At 38.1% G+C, this 6,928-nt stretch overlaps 1 pseudogene; it reads left to right on the plus strand.

Moving 5' to 3' along the window:
- Positions 1-259: 259 nt before the first annotated feature.
- LOC148568864 (uncharacterized) lies at positions 260-1,906 on the plus strand (annotated as a pseudogene).
- The last annotated feature ends 5,022 nt before the right edge of the window (positions 1,907-6,928 follow it).

Below are 6,928 nucleotides of genomic sequence, written 5' to 3' on the forward strand. Positions count from 1 at the left end.
CAACTTTTTGTATGAAAGGATTAGTGATTGGTTTAGAAACTATACTTGCAACGAGAATTCATTTGTGAAATTCTAAACCATCAAAAATCCACTCGTCAAAAATGGCGTCGTTGCCGGGGAATTGCAATGGTGTTATGTTATTGGTTATTGTACATATGTGAATAGTGTGGATATCTTGCTTTTTGATTTATTTGCTAGTTGTAGAATTTTATTTCTCTTATTTTCCATTATCTTTTGATTTTTGTTTTCTCTTTCCATTATGAATTCTCATTTTGGCTATGAGTGTGATTACAACTATGTTGTAGGTGATGAGGACTATAATGGAGATGTGTATCAAGGATGGGACAATCAAAGGTGGGAAGAGCCATATGCTTATGATCAATCATCATGGCAACAACCCCCACCAATGCGCTATGAGGAAGAGCCATTCTTTGATGCATATCAATCAAATGGCTATGATGGATCTCCTTGTGATTTTCAAGAACCACCACCATATGCCTATGAGTCATATCCTCAACATGACCCTCAACCACACTCACAAGCCTATTTTCAATAAACACCTCCATATGACCATGATCCTTACCCACCATACCAACCTCCTTTTGAACCATATGAGCCATACATGGAACCACAATTCCAAGATTACTACTCCCAAAAACCACTTCAATACACACCACCACCTTACCAAGAAGGACCACCTTCCTATAATGAACCCTTTCTCCATGACAATGAACCTTCTTATCCACTCCAACCTCTAATGGATGGAACCCTTGGTGTTCTTCTTCAAGGACATGAGGAGATGACAAGGGATGTGCAACAATTCATGACCGCCTTGGATGTGGTGGTAAACCGGTTAGCATCCCAACTTTTGGACACTCAAGGAACTCCCATGGCTCAAGAAGAGCATAGCATGAAGGAGAGATTGGAAACTCCGGTGGAAAAGGAGGAAGGCTACTTTGTGTTAGAACAATTAGAGGAACCTAGGACCATTGAAGAAGAGGAAGAAGTGGTTGAAGACTTAGGAGATGCGGAACTTCCATGGGAAGCTAAAATCAAAGAAAATCCCTCCAAGAAGAGTAAATTTGATGTTGAGGAGGAATGTGCACAACCTCCGAGGCATATTCTATATGAAGACTTGGAGAGAATGAAGCAAGAATTGAGTTCCCTTGGTGATGAAGATCATGCATCCAATCTTCTTGGTGAAGAATCCTTTGAATTTGAAGAACCTTCTCCCAATGAATTTAAAAGTGATGTGGAGGTAGATTTTTCTCAACCTCCCATTTATGACTTGAGTGATGTTGAAGAGTTAGAGGAAGTTGATGAACAAAGGATTGAAAATGAAGAAGTTTATGAAGAGGTGGAGATTGACAAGGAAGCAAATAAGGGAGTAGAGCTTGCAAGCACATTGGAGATACCTCTCCCCAAGCCACCACCATCCATTCTCTCATTCAAGTGGGTAAATTCCTTATACTTAAGCTTTGTTATTCCCCTTGAATATGGTTTGCTTGAGACGGATGATCAACTTAGAAAAATTAGTGGCTTTAAGAGTAAAAAGGAGATGGTTAGTGGTTGGAAGCATCATTCTAGGTTTATTATGGTCACGTGTCCAAAGCTTGATAGCAAAGGTTGGTGTATAACTAGAGTACATGGGTCTAGAAGGATGTTTGGTCACTTTGTTGAGAATTCACCTTGCTCACCACCCACATGGATTAATGATAATCAACTTGGAGATGGGTGTGAAGACAAAATATGGGATCCGGGAACACATGAGGATCAACATTGGGAGCCCATGGTTTGTGAAGAACTCCATCAAAGCTTGGAGATATTAATCTTGAATGATGGGGCACAATGGAGAACCAAGCATTGGTGGGAGTTCCAAGATGAATACAAGCACAAGCCACCTTGATGAGGAGCTCCCCATAAGTCCAACTTAAGGACAATAAACAAAAGTGCTAGGTGGGAGACAACCCACCATGGTAAAATCCTTTCATTTTTTCTTTTGTATATATTGATAGAATTAGTTTAATTTCATGTTTTGTTTAGTTAGTTGAGTATGTTTGGTAGTTTAAGTATGTTAAATAAGGTTTTATGGTGTTTTGGTAGCTGTTTGGAGGTTTGGAATGCTTGGATTGGTGCAAAAACATAGAAATTTTTTTTTTTGAAAAACAGAGCACCATCCACGCGTACGCGTACATGGCGCGTACGCGCACTTCCAGCATTTTCGACCATCCACGCGCGCGCGCCAGGCGTGCGTACGCGTGGATTGAGAAGTTCCAACCTCCATACATTTTCCAGAGAGTTGTGCCTGCGCCGCGCCAACGTTGTGCCTCTGGCACAAACCCCACTTGCGCACACGCGCACATGACGCGTACGCGCCACTCTCGAAATAAGCCAACGACGCGCGCGCGCCATGCGTGCGCACGCGCGGATTTCTTTCTCCCATCCACTTTTCTTTTCTTCTCCTCTTTCCAATTCTTTCCTTCTCCTTTCTTCTTCCCTTCTCCTACCCCTCATCCAACACTTCCAAACACCATGCATTACCATTTATTTTAGTTGGTTGTTAGTTAGTTGGTTAGTTGATTAGCTAGTTTTAGTTTAGTTTTCATTTTATTTTCTCTCTTTTCATCATAAGTGTTGGAGTATTGACTTTGTTTACTATACATTGCTATATCCCTTATTGCCTAAATGCTATTTTAGCATGAATGTTTTTAGATAATCTTTGTTGGATTCTATGATTGAGGTTATATTTTGTTACTTGGTTTTGAGTTCTTCATGCTTACCTTTTGAAAAAAATACCAAGTGATGAGAATTGTCTTCGAGCTTATAACTCTTTTGAATTGCATGTTGTAGCTAGCCACCATGTGATTTGGATCCTTTTCCCTCGATTAGGCAACCTCTTAATGGATGATGTTGTGCATTTACCTTAATGCATTGTGTTCATGATTATATCCATCCATATGTTTGACTTGAATGCTTTCATGCTTCTCTAATGCTTGTCTTACCTTACAAGCTTACTTAAAGCATCTCAAGCACACTAGGATAAGTGAAGTGCATGCTTCTTTTGTGACATAGCTTTTATGCTAATGTGTATTCTAAACCGCGCAATTTAGAATTCATACACCTAATATTTCTTAATGTCACACTAATTCACTCACCTCATTCTAGTGATTTACCTCATTCCAACAATGTATGCTTCCTTGCTTTTATATCTTCTCATCTTATGGTGTTATATTTTTGTTTTTCATAATGAATGCACCACAAGCAACCATGGAAGCGGAAGAAAGAACACATAGCAATCCGGAGAATCGCCGTACCCCCTTGCTCATCTTTGAGTGCACCGAGGACGGTACAAACTTTTAAATGTGGGGAGGTTGTCCGACCGGTCGGTGATTTTGGGTGACAAATTTCTAATCCCAACACTTTTGCATTTCATTTTAGGTTTTTTTGGATTTTTGTTGCATTTTCTTATTTTCACATATATATACACAATAAGCTTAGTCAAAATAATGAAATTTTCCAAGGATTTCTATCTATAGGGCATGTCAATTGATTTGAGTGAAAACTTTTCATAGAACTTGCTTGAATTATATATATTGTGGAACATGTTTTGAGCTAAGAACACAAGCTTGTGAGATTTGAGCCTAACGGTGTGGTTACATCTTATAACCACTTATTTTTCCTTCTTGTGTGCATTATTCTCTTTCTATGATTGTAATCTTTGATTTGTTTGATTCTTTATGTCCATTATTTTGTGTATTCATGCATTTATATGATTGAGACCATCATTTTATTAGCTCACTTACCCAAATAGCCTTACCTTTTATCTTCCTTTGTTAGCCAAATTTGAGCCTACGCTTAACCCACTTATTCTTATTTTAGCACATTACAAGTCTTAAAGCGAAAAACAATAATTGTCCTTTAATTTGGATCTTTGATTAGCTTAGGCTAGTGTGTGTGAGTATCATTCAAGTGTGGGAACCTTGGGACATTGGGTGAATAAAAGGGTATTTTGTATTGTTATTGAAAATATTGGGAATTGGGTATATACTCATGTATTGATCAAATGTAAAACCTTATGCATTGATGCTCTTGTATATAGAAAGAAAAAAAAATGAGAAAAACAAAAGAAAAAGAAAAGAAAAAATAATATGGAAAAGAAAAAAAATAGAAAAGAAAAAAAGAAGAAAAAAATAATAAAAAGGGGACAAAATGTCCCAAGGCAAGGTCCAATAAAATCAATGCATAAGTGTTGTGAAATGAAAAAGAAAATGCATGAGTATGTGAAAAAGTGAAGAATGGGTAGCTAGATTAGAACTTAATTGTATAGGATGTCATAGGTTAGGTGGGAAGTTTAAGCTTATCAAAGATTCAAATTTCAAGCTCACTTGACCAAATATGCATCCTACCTTGACCCTAGCCCCATTACAACCAATGAAAAGACCTCATGATACTTGTATGCATGCATGAAATAAATGTTGATTGTTAGAAGAAAAACAAATCTTGGAAAGCATGAAATAGAGGAGAATTGAGTGAATCAACCCTAAACACTTGAGCGAATAGAGTGCAAACACATCCGGTGAGGGTTTGATGCTCAATTACATGTTTTCACCTATGATCATCATTCTTCATGCAAGTTTGTAAAAATATTTAATAACTCAATTCAATTGTGGATTAGACTTGCTAGTCCTTAGCCCTTGTGCATATATATTTCTTGGGAATTGATTTATTTTGACCAAGCACTTGCATTCATTTAGATAGTTGCATATAGGTAGATTGCATTTAGTTAGTTTCCATTGAATAAATGCCATACCCTTACTTCATTCTTGGCTTAAGCATGAGGACATGCTTGGTTTAAGTGTGGGGAGGTTGACAAACCCCAATTTGATGGTTTATCTTGTATTGAATTTAGGGGATTTTATCACCTTTTACCCACATTTATTCAATGAAATAGCATGGTTTTGTATATTCTTCTTTAATTGTGCTTAAGAGTGAAAACATGCTTTTTAGGTCTCAAAATAGCTAAATTTAATTCACCTTGATTCTATTAGATGCCTTGATATGTTTGTTAAGTGATTTAAGGTTTAGGAGGCAAAGATTGGATCAAGGGAATGAAGAAAGAAAGCATGAAAAGTTGGAGAACTCATGAAGAAATGGAAGAACCGGAAAGCTGTCAAGCCGACCTCTTCGCACTTAATCGGCCATAACTTGAGCTACAGAGATCCAAATGATGCGGTTCCAGTTGGGTTGGAAAGCTAACATCCGGGGCTTCGAAACGATATAAGATTTGCCATAGTTGCTACACGTATGGTGGCGCGCACGCGCAAAGTACACGCACGCGCCGTTGCTGCCACCTAGTTCACTTAAAGCAAAACGTGGCCAACGAATTCTAAAGCCTTGTGGGCCCAATCCAACTCATTTCTGATGCTATTTAACCCAAGGAGTGAAGAGGGAAACATGTGTTAGTTACCAATTAGCTTAGTTTAGTGGTTAGAGTTAGTTTCTAGAGAGAGAAGCTCTCACTTCTCTCTAGAATTAGGATTAGGTTTAGTTCAATAATCTTAGATCTAGATTTTAATTCATGCTTTCATCTCCTTCTACCTCTCAATTCTTTGTTGCTACATTCATCTTCTTCTATTCTTTAGTTGTAATTTCCTTTATGTTGTTCTTATGTTTTGTTGTAGATCTACTTTTGCTCCTTCTATTTTCTTTCAATTCAATTAGAGGTAATTCATAATAATTGTGTTCCTTTTGATTGTTGTTGTTAATTCCTTGCCATAATTGTTGTTAGATTCTATTTTTGTTATCAAATTACTTTGCTTTTCTTTTATGCCTTCTAAGTGTTTGATGAAATGCTTGGTTGGATTTTAGTATAGATTTTGTTCCTCTTGGCCTAGGTAGAGTAATTAGTGACACTTGAGTTATCTAATTCCTTTGTTGAGTGATAATTGGAGAGATTGCTAATTGGTTTGGAGTGCACTAAAACTAGTCTTTCCTTGGGAGTTGGCTAGGACTTGTGGCTCAAGTCAATTCATCCACTTGACTTTCCTTTAATTAATAAGGGTTAACTAAGTGGTAGCAATGAACAATTCTCATCACAATTGAGAAGGATAACTAGGATAGGACTTCTAATTTTCATACCTTGCCAAGAGCCTTTTATAGTTGTTAGTTTATTTTCATTGCCATTTACTTTTCATGCTTCTTATCCAAAACCCCAAAATAACTCATAACCAATAACAAGACACTTTATTGTAATTCCTAGGGAGAACGACCCGAGGTCCAATACTTCGGTTTATAAATTTTAGGGGTTTGTACTAGTGACAAACAACTTTTTGTATGAAAGGATTAGTGATTGGTTTAGAAACTATACTTGCAACGAGAATTCATTTGTGAAATTCTAAACCATCAAAAATCCACTCGTCACCTGGTAGCCATCCTTTGCTTCAGCGCTGCTTCTCTTATCTGGGCTTGTTCTCGGACTTCGGGGAGCAACTCAAGCTCCTCTTTGTGCCCCTGTATGTTTCCGATTTCATCATGGAGAATCACTCTTGGGCTTTGCTCACTGATTTCCACTGGTATCATAGCTTCTACCCATAGACAAGTCGGAAGGGTGTTTCTCCAGTGGCAGATTGGGGTGTCGTCCGATAAGCCCACAACACTTGGGGGAGCTCCTCTGTCCAGGCTCCTTTTGCATCTTGTAGTCTTTTCTTTAGCCCTGCCAGTATGACTTTGTTGGCTGCCTCGACTTGTCCATTTGCTTGTGGGTGTTCTACCGAGGTGAACTGGTGTTTGATTTTCATACTGGCCACTAGACTTCTAAAGGTAGAGTCGGTGAACTGAGTTCCGTTGTCTGTAGTAATGGAATAAGGTATCCCATACCTTGTGATGATATTTTTGTAGAGGAACCTCCTACTTCTTTGGGCTGTGATGG

The sequence above is a fragment of the Arachis ipaensis genome, chromosome B4, assembly GCF_059453495.1.
Source record: "Arachis ipaensis isolate K30076 ecotype BB chromosome B4, ASM5945349v1, whole genome shotgun sequence".
Lineage (NCBI taxonomy): Eukaryota > Viridiplantae > Streptophyta > Magnoliopsida > Fabales > Fabaceae > Arachis > Arachis ipaensis.